Genomic DNA, 13,296 nt, shown 5'->3' with positions numbered 1-13,296 from the left:
TAGTCAGGAGATATGGTATTGGGGAGAGTGGGAGGGGGCTCAGGAGAGCGGGGATATATGTATTCTTATGGCTGATTCACATTTTCATATGGCATAAAAACCAACAAACATTGTGAAGCAATTATCCTCCAATTAAAAATAAATAACAACCTTTTTACAATATGAACTGCTTTAGATACAAATATTAAATTAATATTTCTGATTATATATATATTATATGTGGTTAAACTATTCTGCATTTCTTTGGTTAAATAATTAGAACTGTCTTGGTTTAGCAACTGTGAATTTTGTGGTTAAATTATGTTGTCTAGTTTTATTTTAACAGCTATGTATATATATATGTGTGTGTGTGTGTGTGTGTGTGTGTACATTTGTAGGTGATTTTCACACAAGTTATAGGTCATTGTAACTAAGCCACAGAAATCTATGAAACTAGCCTATATATGAGAATCATATAAATCACTTTCACTTCAGGTTTAATTTTTGTCCTGTAAGTCTTAGCCATTAGTAGGAACTTGAAATTGCTCCCAAGGCTTATAAACAGAGCAAATTCTTCATATTACTTTTTAGAGATACAATTACCATAATGGAACTGTATTATGTAATTGTCAAATGGAACTCTCATCCTTTATATAAAGTGTAAAATGTACTTCTTCTGTTTGAAAATGTAATTCTGATGTTTTAGTTCACCCATAGGAACAAATTTTTCTAGGAAACTGACAACTGCAATTTCATTATCTTGAACATTTTTTCCAAATCTCAATCTTTTTTATCAGATTTTAAATTACTGTTTATGTTGTTCTTATGCTCTCTGATGGTATGTTTCTGAGTTTTTATTTACATGAAAGTGTAAATTTGTTTTCTCCAAGAACAAATAAAACCATACAAAAGCCATATTTTTATATCAGAAAAAGCAGGTTAATATAACTAGTATGTCGGTGGACAGGTAATGAGATTACAAGGACTTTACAACCAAATGTTGCTATTTTGACATTGAATCTACTATAATCAAGTATTTTTTATTTTTTAATCATATCTATTTGTCAGCCAAACAGATGCTCTACTGTACTTCAATTGAAATAAAAAATGGTATCATGTTAATTCAAAATCTACCCATGCATGTTTCTACATTTTTATTTCTCTTCATAGGATTTATTAGTATGTTGTTCAAAAGACAACAAAAGTATTTTTCAAGATTATTTAATGTTGATGAGGGATTAATCACATACTCTACAGGTGAAAGCATAAACTGAAACCAATCTATTTAATAAACAATTTAACAGTAACTATTTAGAGCATAAAATAGTTGATCCTTTGACTCAATAGTTTCTTCCAGGAATTTATAATATGGATTTAATCAGAGATATGCATAAAGACATATTCAAAATTATTCATCACAGAGTACTTTATTTTATTATAAAAGTAGAAGTTAAATAATATTTCATCTTGTATATGTGCACATCATTTTTATCTATTCATCTGTTAATGGACATTTGGGTTGTTTCCATATCTTGTTTGTTATGAATATTAATATAGTATATTATTTTTAATTTTTTTGTGGGACCTCCAGATTATTTTCCGTAGTGGCTGGACAAACTTACTTTCCCACCTATAATGGGTTCCCCTTCACCACATCCTCAGCAGCACCTGTTATCTCTTGTCTTCTTGTTGATAGCCATTCTAACAGGTGGGAGGTGATCACTTACTGTGGTTTTGATTTGCGTTTCTCAGTTGATTAGTGACTTTGAGCATCATTTTTGTGTTGAACATTCTAATGTTCTTTTTGGATAGATGTCTGTTTGGTTCTTCCAGCATGAGAAAGGGAGATCTGTGACCTTTCTCATGGATGGACAGACCTTGAGCACACTATGCTCAACGAGATAAGTCAAAGAAAGGTACTGTGAGATATCATTTATATGTGGGATCTGAAAAAGTTTAACCTGTGAAAGAACAGGGTAAAACAGTGTAAATGGTGTAAAATGGTGGTTACCGGGGAATGAAGGGATAAGGGTGGTGGTATTTAAGGATACAAACTCATAGTGGGTAACAAATAAGTATAGACATTTAATGCACAGTATACTGAATATAAACAATATAATATTGTACTATAATTATGTAATATGATAAATATCTCTACATCTGCAATCATATTACCGTACATAAAATTTCAAAGTAACACACTACATATTAAACTTGTACAATGCTACATGCAAAATTTATTTGATTTTTAAAATTGTCAATTTAAAAAAAGGTAGAATTTGATAACATAAGGATATATCTGTTATAGAAAATAAATAAAGTGTGGAATCCCCATATGGTAGAATATTATGGAATTACCAAACAAAGATTCTTTAAAATTATATAATGGCATAAGCTGTTTTAATGTTGAAAGAGCAGAATACAAAGCTAGATTATTGAAATAGATACCTATAGAAGAAATGTGGAAGGGAAAAGCAGTAATATGTTAATATTGTTTCTGATGGAAATATCATGGATAATGAAAAATGATGGATACCTAATTTTACCTCCTACCAAGTTTGTGCCACAGCTCTTCAGTAAACCTTAATATCACCTTAGCCCATTTGTAGATTTACTGTGAAGAATTAGGATATGGACAGTGTCTATATCCAGGATAAATAAAAGAGGCAGAACAGCCTTCTCTGAGCTGCACTCTTCCCAGAGTTGGTGGTAGAAACAACTTTCTAGACTAATCTACAAATTTGAATTCATAATTCATGATTAATTAATGCTACTTATCAATACTAGGAGAGAATTATTTGATATTGCAATACTAAGCTTAATAATGATACAGTACTTTTTTTTTAAATTTTGGAGATGTGAATATAATTAAAGCTACTGTGAATAGCAGTGAAGACTCTGGAGGCAGAAGATTAAGGAACAAATCAATAGCTAAATAGCTCTTACCTGGATATGACTTGGAATTTACAGATGAAAGGGAGAAAGAAGAGAGGGGAATAGAAAGGGAAAGATGGGAAATGTGAAGAGCATCCCCAAATTCCTGAAGGACTTTTATGAACAAGAATCTCATCTTTAATTTTAAGTACTTTTGTTGTTCACTCATTCAGTCATGTCCAACTCTTTGTGACCCCACGGACTACAGTACACCAGGTTTCCCTGTACTTCACCATCTCCTGGAGCCTGCTCAAACTCATGTCCATCGAGTCGGTGATGTCATCCAACCATCTCATCCTCTGTCGTCACCTTCTCCTCCTGCCTTCAATCTTTCCCAGCATCAGGGTCTTTTCTAAAGAGTCAATTCTTCCCATCAGGTGCCCAAAGTATTGGAGCTTCATCTTCAGTACCAGTCCTTCCAATGAATATTCAGGGTTGACTTCCTTTAGGATTGACTTGTTTGATCTCCTTGCAATCCAAGGGACTCCCAAGAGTCTTCTCCAACACCACAGTTCAAAAACATCAATTCTTCAATGCTCAACCTTCATAAAGAAGCTCTCACATCCATACATGACTCCTGGAAAAAACATAGCTAAATTGTGATATAAAATATCTTTCCACCTCTCCCCAAGTAATGTCTGTGGAGCACATGGATGTTATATACAGGTTTTGTTTATGCAGGTGTTTGAGAAGTGTGTTGTGTGTGAGAAACACCTGGATGTGTGTCTGAAAAGGGAGTGTGAACATGTGTGTCAGTATGTACATGTGTATAAGTGTGTGAGAAAGAGAGTGAATGTGGTGCAAGTAGGAAAGAGATGGAGAGAGATGAGCTTGTGTATCTGTGTGTGTGTATATATGAGAGAGTAACTATTTGTTAGAAGGGGGAGAGAGTAAGTGTGTGTGTGTGTGTGTGTGTGTTTGTGTATGTGTGAATGTATGTGAATAACAGAATATGTCTGAGAGAGAGAGGGGCGTGCATGTGTGTGAGACTGCACGTTAAAGGATCATAATGAGACAGCACACTAAAGGATCTGTCTGGTTAACCCTTCTGTCTGGTTCCAAGGAGCCCAGAGGAACATTGTGTATGGAGTGACAGGGAAACATAACCCAGAACTATTCAGCAGAAACAGGAATTGAGAAGGAGCCAGAGGAGACTTTGTGCCCTGACCACCTGTTCGTGAGCCCATATCCCAAACTCATTCTCACCCCTCTCAAACCATGAGTTTGAAAAACTTGAAAATGAGGCCATTCTCCTTTCCAGAAGCCACAGAAGTGGCATTTGGGCTAAACTCTGAATCTTGAGTAATTGAGGACTCTGGCTGTAATCAGCGTTGGTCACAAAGATGAATCTATACAGTTTTCAGCCCAATAAAATGATTTTCTGCACCTAGAAGGGACTCTAAAGCAAAGACGGTGATAGAATGCGGGACAGGCATCCTCACACATACGTACGGTTCAGGGGATTGTCAGTCAGGAAGGCCGAGCAAGCCTAGAGCCTAGACCCCAGGGATGAACTGAACTAAGCAGGTCAGCTAGTGACCACATCTCGCACCCTGCTAGCTAATACCACTGTCTCACAGAGTTCTTCAATTGCTTGAAACACCTGGTGAGATGGGAGAGACCCAACTACTTGGGTTGTTCAAGCTCAACAGATAAGTAAAGCAATCAAGTCCCTGCGTGTAGATTTTGTGAGAATACCTGGACCTTCATCGATTTGCATTGTATTTTGAAGCGCTTTTGTTACTGTCTGGAGCACTGATTCTCCTTAAATAGCCGGTGGAGGTGAGAGGTTCCCATTCTAACAGAGTGGTTGAGAGGTTGACTTTTGGTATAAAACAGATCTATCAGCCACCAAGTTTTAGCTTGGGACTATGTGATGTTAATCTAGCCAACCTCCCAAGTCTTCTTCAATAACACGTAATCAACACTACTACTTTGCCAAGGTTGTTGTAGGCTTTCCTGGTGGCTCAGATGGTGAAGAGTCTGCCTGAAATGCTGGAGACATGAGTTCAGGCCCTGGGTGGGGAAGATGCCCTGGAGAAGGAAATGGCTACCCAATCCAGTATTCTTGCCTGGAGAATTTCATGAACAGAGAAGCCTGGGAGGCTACAGTCCATGGGGTTGCATAGAGTCAGACACAATGGAGAGACTAACACATTCACTTTCATGAGATAATATACATAATGTGCTTCAGACAATGTTTTAAGACAACTGTAACAATATTGGCTATCATTATTAGCATCAATGCTAAGTAAAAACATTCTGGCAGATACTGTCATCGTTTCATAGCAGACACCTGTCCCCCAGGCTAGAAACATCACTGTGTAGCCAGAACTCACTGCCATCCACTTGGGATTTGTTTTCTCGTTTTCCCTTGATAAGTTTTGATTGAGCTAATGGAGAAGGCCAGTGGCAGTGTGCAGCTTTGTCACTCAAAGGTAAAAACCATATCGCTGTCCTCCTTCCTTGTTCTTATAATCACCTTCACCTCATCCAAACCAATCAGCGATAGAAAACAATTTGGATTCAGGTGATGAAATGGGAACTTTGGGACTGCAGTTCAATTTTTACTGAAGCTGATTTGCCCTTGCTCTTTAGCACTGATAAGGAGACAGAAATACAATCAGATACTAGGTTGGGAGAGAGTGAAAGACAATGGAACTCAAGTTTGTAACACAACTAGATGCCCCGTGCTGATATGGGCTCAGGGCCAGTGTCTGGCAGCCTGACAGCAAAGACTGAAAAAATAGAAGAGAAAGAAAAACAAAGCCTGAACCATTTACCACACAGTCATTGGACACGAGGAAACTTACCCCTGGCACCTGGCCTTTGAGGTAAGGCTCCTTCTTCTCCCAAGAGCATAATAGCTCCATTGTTCAACTCGTGAGGAGCGCAGGCATGCAATCAGAGAGGGAGAGAGTCAGACCCAGAGCATAAAAAGAAGGTAAGTATGGCCTTTGATGTGCTTCCAGGCCCGGGTTGGGCACCCGGGCTGTGAGAAAGAGGCATGTCAGCAATCTTTGTCTTCTCACCTGGGAAGACACTTCTAACATTGCAAATCCTCGCCTTTATCTGCCCCCAGCTCATTAAATCAACTGGGCACGGCTGTCATCAGTTGGGGCTCGAAAGCAAAGCACACACTCGGGTTTGACTTCATCGACACGCCTCACTAACAAGAGCAAGATCGGATAACTTGGGGCCGAGAGAAGGCAGGCGGTACAGCTGTAGTGAGATGTTTCTTACCATGGCTTGTTAGATATTTTCCCAGACAAGTTCTGTTGGTGCAAGTGAAACAGTACTGAAGTTCAAGAACACTTTCAGACGTAGAGGATGCCAAGGACCCTGGGCTCAAAGGCCTGAGTTCCAACAAGCAGCAGCATTCATTCTACTTATTACAAACATTACAGTGAGCCCCCAGGCACGCAGGACTTAGATGTTTTATTAATTTATATCAAGTGTTATCAGATGTCAATAGCTCTGGTTCCTGTTCTCCAGGTGGCTGTAACTTTAGGCCTCTGATTCTTAATGTCAAATATGTCCAATCATTTCTAGAACATGTCTACTTTAAAACTTCTAGCTATACGGGATTAGGATTAGATTAGGATTCTAGCTATACAGGATTAGGATTCTACACAGCTAGATTAGGATTCTAGCTATTACGGATTAGGATTCTGTACTTGTTGGTTCAAGCAAGAAAACAAATCACAACTTCCCTGGTGGCTCAGAGGGTAAAGCGAGTGCTTGCAATTCGGGAGACCTGGGTTCGATCCTTGGTCGGGAAGATCCCCTGGAGAAGGAAATGGCAACCCACTCCAGTACTCTTGCCTGGGACAGAGAAGCCTGGTAGGCTACTGTCCTTGGGGTCGCAAAGAATCGGACACGACTGAGCGGCTTCACTTAACTTGTTGGTTTAAGGCCACAAGCCTTTAATAAGAAGCTTTCTGTCAAAACGGCTTCCCTGGTAGCTCAGCTGGTAAAGAATCTGCCCGCAATGCGGAAGACCTGGGTTCGATCCCTGGGTTGGGAAGATCCCCTTGGAGAAGGGAAAGGCTCCCCTCTCCAGTATTGTGGTCTGGAGAATTCCATGCCATGGGGTCGTAATGAGTCAGATGCGACTGAACAACTTTCACTTCTGTAAAAAAAAAAAAAAAAAGGATAGGAACAATTGAATTATAAGGACTGAGCATTAACCTTTAGCCACTGGCCATCTCCTTGATATCCTCTTCACCTACATTACTGCCCTGTGCTACCCAGAAATTTATTAAGTGGGATCTTCCTAAAGCAGCAAGACACTGCTGGTCTCTTGAGCCTCGTAAAGGCTGCTGCCCTCCAGTTTCTTTAGATTCTGTCACCGTGGAGATGGACTTTCGCCTTGCTGCTACTGGCCAAAGCTTACTCTGACAACATAAGACTCATATATATATATATATATATTTTTTTTATTGTATTTATTATTTATTTATCTTGGCTATGCCGGGTTCTTTTTATTGCTGCGCAGGCGTTTTTCTAGGTGCCGCGAACAAGGCCTTCTCTCTAGTTGCGGTGCGCCGGCTTCTCTTTGCGGCAGTTTCTCTGGTGGTGGAGCAGGGCTCGTGGGTTCGTGGGCTCAGTGTTTGCAGTTTCTAGGCTCTAGAGCACAGGCTCAATATTTGTGGGGAACAGGCTTAGTTGCTTTGCAGCATGTGGGATCTTCCTGGATCAGGAATCAAACCCGTGTCTCCTGCATGGGCAGGCAGATTCTTTACTACTGAGCCACCAGGGAAGCATGGGCTAATATATTTAATTGTGCAATACCGTGTATCCTTCATAGCTCAGTCGGTAAAGAATCTGCCTGCAATGCAGGAGACCCAGGTTCGATCCCTGGGTCAGGAAGATCCCCTGGAGAAGGAAGCGGCAATCCACTGCAGTATTCTTGCCTGGAAAATCCTATGGACAGAGGAGCCTCGCGGGCTTCAGTCCATGGGGTTGCAAGAGTTGGACACGACCTAGCGACTAAACCACCATCACAGTGTATCCTTCCTCACGCTTCTGCATGCCTGCTAAGTCGCTTCAGTTGTGTCTGACTCTTTGTGACCCCATGGACAATAGCCCTCCAGACTCCTCTGTCCATACGGATTCTCCAGGCAAGAATACTGGAGTGGATGGCCATCCCCTCCCCCAGAGGATCTTCCAACCCAGGGACAGAACTCGCATCTCTTATGTCTCCTGCATTGGCAGATGGGTTCTTTACCGCTATTGCCACCTGGGAAGCCCTCCTCATACCTCCAATTCTCTATAATTTGTTAATTTTGTGCACATGTATTATTTTAATAATTGAAAAATAGATGAGTTATTTTTAATACTCAGTTCTAGTGTCAAGTTGCATGGAAACTAATAGAAAAAAATATAATCAAAAGAAATCCTACAGTTCTGTTTCCAATGTATATTTGTAGGAATGGAGAAGGCAATGGCACCCCACTCCAGTACTCTTGCCTGGAAAATCCCATGGACGGAGGAGCCTGGTAGGCTGCAGTCCATGGGGTTGCTAGGAGTCGGACACGACTGAGGGACTTCATTTTCACTTTTCACTTTCATACACTGGAGAAGGAAATGGCAACCCACTCCAGTGTTCTTGCCTGGAGAATCTCAGGGATGGGGGAGCCTGGTGGGCTGCCATCTCTGGGGTCGCACAGAGTCGGACATGACTGAAGCGACTTAGCAGCAGCAGCAGCAGCAGTATCAAGCCACAAAGCTCTCTGTCCCATATCTGATTCTGTGAGCCTCAGTTTTCTTCTTTGAAAATGGCAGCAGTAAGGACCTACCTCTGAATCTTCTTGTGAATATCATAAAAGCATCTAGTTCAAGAGTCTGTCATGACGTCAGTTTCCAGCCTCCTGTTTATTCTCACCTCACATCTCTCATGACTTTTAGATAAATCTCCATGAATGCAAGAGAAAATATAGACGCAGTCTTGGAGGTAATATTATCTGAATCCAATTTAAAAAATTGGATCATGTGGAAAATAGCTTCTGAATTGGCTCCCAGTGATCCCTGCCTTCTAGTATTTACATCCCTCTGTAATTCTCTCCCCTTGAGGGTGGGCTGGACTTAGAAACTTGTTTCTAATGAATGGAATACAGCCACATGATAGGAGGTCATTCTGAGAGTAGCTTATAAAAAGGCTGTGGCTTCCACCTTGTCTTCTCTCTCTTGCTCCTTCTGATGGAAGCCAACTTCCACCTTATGAACTGCTAGATGGAAGATGAACTGAGGGTGTCCTGCTCCAACCATGTGAGTGAGCTTGCAAGTGCATCCTTCCCTTATTTGAGCCTTCAGATGACTGTAGCCTCAGCTGGTACTTGATAACAGCCTTACGGGAGACTCTGAGCCAAAGACACCCACCTGAGCTGCTCCCAAATTCCCAACTTACAGAAACTCTGAGATAAGAAACACTGTTGTTTTTAAGATACTCAGTTTTGGTGTAATTTTTATGTAGCGGTAGAAACCTAGTGAGAACCAATATATTCTCTGTCTTAAACATTCATTCATTTTCTACTGAAAGACAGTTCAATCTGCCATGTTGTGTTAGTTTCAAGTGTACAGCAAAGCAATTCAGTTCCTTTTTCAGATTCTTTTACATTATGGATTATTACACGACAGTGAATATAGTCCCCTGTGCTATATAGTGGGTCCTTGCTGTTTGCCTGTTTTATAAACAGCAGTGTGTACCTGCTAATCCCAAACTCAACATGTATTTATTAATGAGATAGTTTACATTCTTTTTTTTCCATACTAGGTCTTTGAAATCTGTTGTATATTTCACGCTTACAGCACAACTCAATTCTGACGAGTTATATTTCAAGTTGTCAACAGACTCACGTAGCTGGAGGTTTGTTACCCTCCTGAGCAGTGCTACAGACCAGTGTATTTTCCTACACTCTTTCTTTGCTGTTTTTACTTGAACCCTTCCAGGTGGCCATGACTAACATTTATACTCCTTTTTGTTAAACACAAACACACTCTTCCAGAAAAGTTGGTTATCCTCTTCCTAATATCCTGTCACTCCTATTAACTCCTGTATTTTATAGAGGCCTAGCTAGGCACTATGTACTGATGGGGGGGATGATGTTTTTGTTCCATAAATACCCCACACTTGTCCTCAAATCTCCCCTTAATAGAACCAATGTACCTGTGAGGGTGTCTCAGAAACTGCGCCTTCCCTCATGGGGGTGTTGTGTGCGTGCTGACCGAGTAGGGAGGCCACAGCATCAGGCCGTGATGGCTTCTAGGAGGTGCCAGGCAGGCTGAGAAGGACTGCAGTGCTGAATAACCAAAACTTGAAGCGCAGGGTCAAGAGAGACATGGAAAATGACAGCAGACTGGGACAGCTGGCGAACTGCTTTGCCAGCCAAAATGTGTGCCAAAGCCCACAGATATTTTTAAATCTCTCCCATGCCTGCAACTGGGAGGAGAAAAAAGGAACAGTGTGGTTGAGAAAGACCTATTGTCTGCATGGTCAAATATTTTATTCTTATTCAAATAATAATACTAATTGTAAGCAGTTATCCCAAAAAGGGGGTCCAACTAGAACAGATTCCAGTGAGCAGTTTGGGTTTTTATTGAATTAAAACCAATAAAAACACACATCTAGCTCATTTCATTGTTGCCTTTAAATCACACAGTAACACTATCCATGTGTTGATGTCACAAGAGATGAAATTGCCAATTATTTATTCACCACATAATCCAAGTAAATAAAAAGAAAATTTTTTAGTTCCAATCTTTTGGTTAACTATTTTAAAGGATCCACACAATAACATATAGAACCCCAGATTTTGCTGATTTGGTTGTTGCTGTCACTTTGACTCTAAGCATGAGTGTTTTGTTACTATGCTCTCTTGGTAATAGCCACCCAGGGAGGTCTGAGAGCGCATCCTCCCCCAATTTTCTCATAACTTGTGGCTTTTTTTTTTTTTTTTAATCTCTGTGTCTGAGCAGAGAACAGAACTCGGATGTAAGAAAAAAATTACATGCAGGAAAATATTTCCCATCACTATTCTTACAATGTCATTACATTTAATTGACCAGCAGAAAGAAAATAAGAATTGCTTTTGTACCTTCACCGAAAAGAGACAAGCAAGGAATAAATAATGGCTCTATTTCCTAGCTGACCTTGGAAAACAGAACTAGACTGAAAAAGTCAAAACTCCTCTAATGCATGGGGCCCAAGTCCAGCGAAAAAAAAAAATGAAGCATTCACCACTAGGTGGGTAAAGAGAGGAAAAGAAAGCAGCCCTGGGGATGAGTTAAATGGAATAAATCACCAGCAAATATTAACCCATCAGCCAAAGTGTGCCTCATTTTTGATCAGTCTCCTGATACTGTCTGGGGTATTGAAATAGCCCCCAGTTGACCTGTCCATGGCCTCTCTGCTTTCAGAACCCTGGATCTTGAGAACTGGGCTGTGGCTAATGGATGTCCACAACAGGTGTCCGATCAGCATGTGGACTGAGCTGGCTCCCCGTCTTCTACTACATTGCCCATGGAGCAGGTATGCTCAATAGATGCTTGTGGAATGAGTGAATAAATGTAATGAGGGCAGCTTTTGGTCTAGCTGTAAAAGGAATTCCTACTCAGGAAGCATAAAAAAATCTACAGGAAATAAAATTTTAAAATCTATAGGGAGGGAAATACACTATCTTCTAGGTTTTTTTAAAAATTTTTTTGAATTAATTTTTATTGGAGTATAGTTGCTTTACAATGTTGTGTTAGTTTCTAGTATACAGCAAAATGAATCAGTCGTACACGTACATATATCCTCTCCCTTTTGAATTTCCTTCCCATTCAGGTCACTGCTACTGCTAAGTCGCTTCAGTCGTGTCCGACTCTGTGTGACCTCATAGACAGCAGCCCACCAGGCTTCCCCGTCCCTGGGATTCTCCAGGCAAGAACACTGGAGTGGGTTGCCATTTCCTTCTCCAATGCATGAAAGTGAAAAGTGAAGTTGCTCAGTCGTGTCCGATCTTAGCGACCCCATGGACTACAGCCTACCAGGCTCCTCCATCCATGGGATTTTCCAGGCAAGAGTACTGGAGTGGGGTGCCATTGCCTTCTCCAATTCAGGTCACTGCAGTGCATTAGAGTTCCTTGTGCTGTACAGTACAGTCTCATTAGCTACTTATTTTATACCAAGGATCAGTGGAGTATGTGTTCATTCCAATCTCCCAATTCCTTTCACCCAAATCACTTTCCCCCTTGGTATCCATATATTTGTTCTCTATGTCTGCATCTACCTCTTGCAAATAAGATCATCTATCCCATTTTTCTAGATTTCACATATATGTTAATATACGATATTTGTTTTTAAATTGCTGGCTCCCCTCTGTGTGACTCCTTGTGAGCCAATCCCCAGAATAACCTCAGGAACTTGGTCAGGTGATGGGCTATGTCTTGCCATTCCTCTGCCATAATATCTTTCTTCACTACAAACTCAACTTCTTTCTAGGCTGCCTGTTTTCTTAACCTTCCTCCATGTTGTTTGGTTATCCTGCACATGTAAAAAATATGTATAGTCTCCAAAATTGTGTGTGTGTGTGTGTGTAAAGTTCTACATGCCTGTGTGGCTATTTACAGGAACTTTGTTGTGAAGAAAGTGCTAGAAGAAGATTCTGACTCTAGAATCTTCTGGAAGAAAGCGCTAGAAGATGATTCTGATTTCACCAATTAGAAGGGCATCTAGGAACCCCAACTTTAACATATGTCCAGACTTTGACATAGTAAAACAATGGCAATATATGAATAAAATTTGGCATTAAAATTATTTAAAAATCTTTCTATATATTGTTAGGAAGGATGATGTCGTCAGACATGTTTCTTAAATCAGTGCATGGTAAGTCTGAAGTGAGGTCAACTCATTCAACAATTGAGACGTGGAAATACAAAGGATGAAGTGGAAGAGCAGAGAGTTTAGTATTTGTTATATTTCTATTAATACTCTTCAGCTATATGTAACTATCCCACGTCACACGTGTCATCTTCTCCAGGAGTGAATTTGAGGGTGGAGATGTGGAAAGAAAATACAAACTTGGTTCTCAAGTCTCTGAGGTGATTACTTCCTATCCCTTCATGACAAATTCATCATTCATTTCCAAATCTAGAGAAAAAAGCAGGGATATGCAATGTGTTGGAAATAAGGTGACTAATACAGTTTCTTACAAGAAAAACATTTGTGTGTCATTATATCAGAAAACACAGACATTGAGTCAAGGAATTTTTTCAAGGCATCTGTTTGGCATCCTTATTACTAAATATTCAATATTATATTAAATATAATAACCCATAATAAAAAACTTAAAATTAAGTTTTAGTTATGGATTAATTGGATGATGAATTCATTATGTTTAA

General features: G+C 40.1%; 1 long non-coding RNA gene across 1 annotated transcript; it reads right to left on the bottom strand.

Annotated features, from left to right (window-relative positions):
* Nucleotides 1-2,039: 2,039 nt before the first annotated feature.
* Nucleotides 2,040-5,940, bottom strand: LOC147378942 (uncharacterized). The gene is made up of 2 exons (XR_015170079.1): nucleotides 5,727-5,940; nucleotides 2,040-3,490 (listed from the first exon to the last, which is right to left on the bottom strand). It is a non-coding gene; the product is annotated as an uncharacterized LOC147378942 (long non-coding RNA).
* Between the last annotated feature and the right edge of the window lie 7,356 nt (nucleotides 5,941-13,296).

The sequence above is a fragment of the Bos grunniens genome, chromosome 1 (genome assembly GCF_055505025.1).
Source record: "Bos grunniens cultivar Pamir isolate PY7600 chromosome 1, Bosgru_T2T1.0, whole genome shotgun sequence".
Classification (NCBI taxonomy): domain Eukaryota; kingdom Metazoa; phylum Chordata; class Mammalia; order Artiodactyla; family Bovidae; genus Bos; species Bos grunniens.
This window is presented reverse-complemented; position numbering and strand designations above follow the sequence as displayed.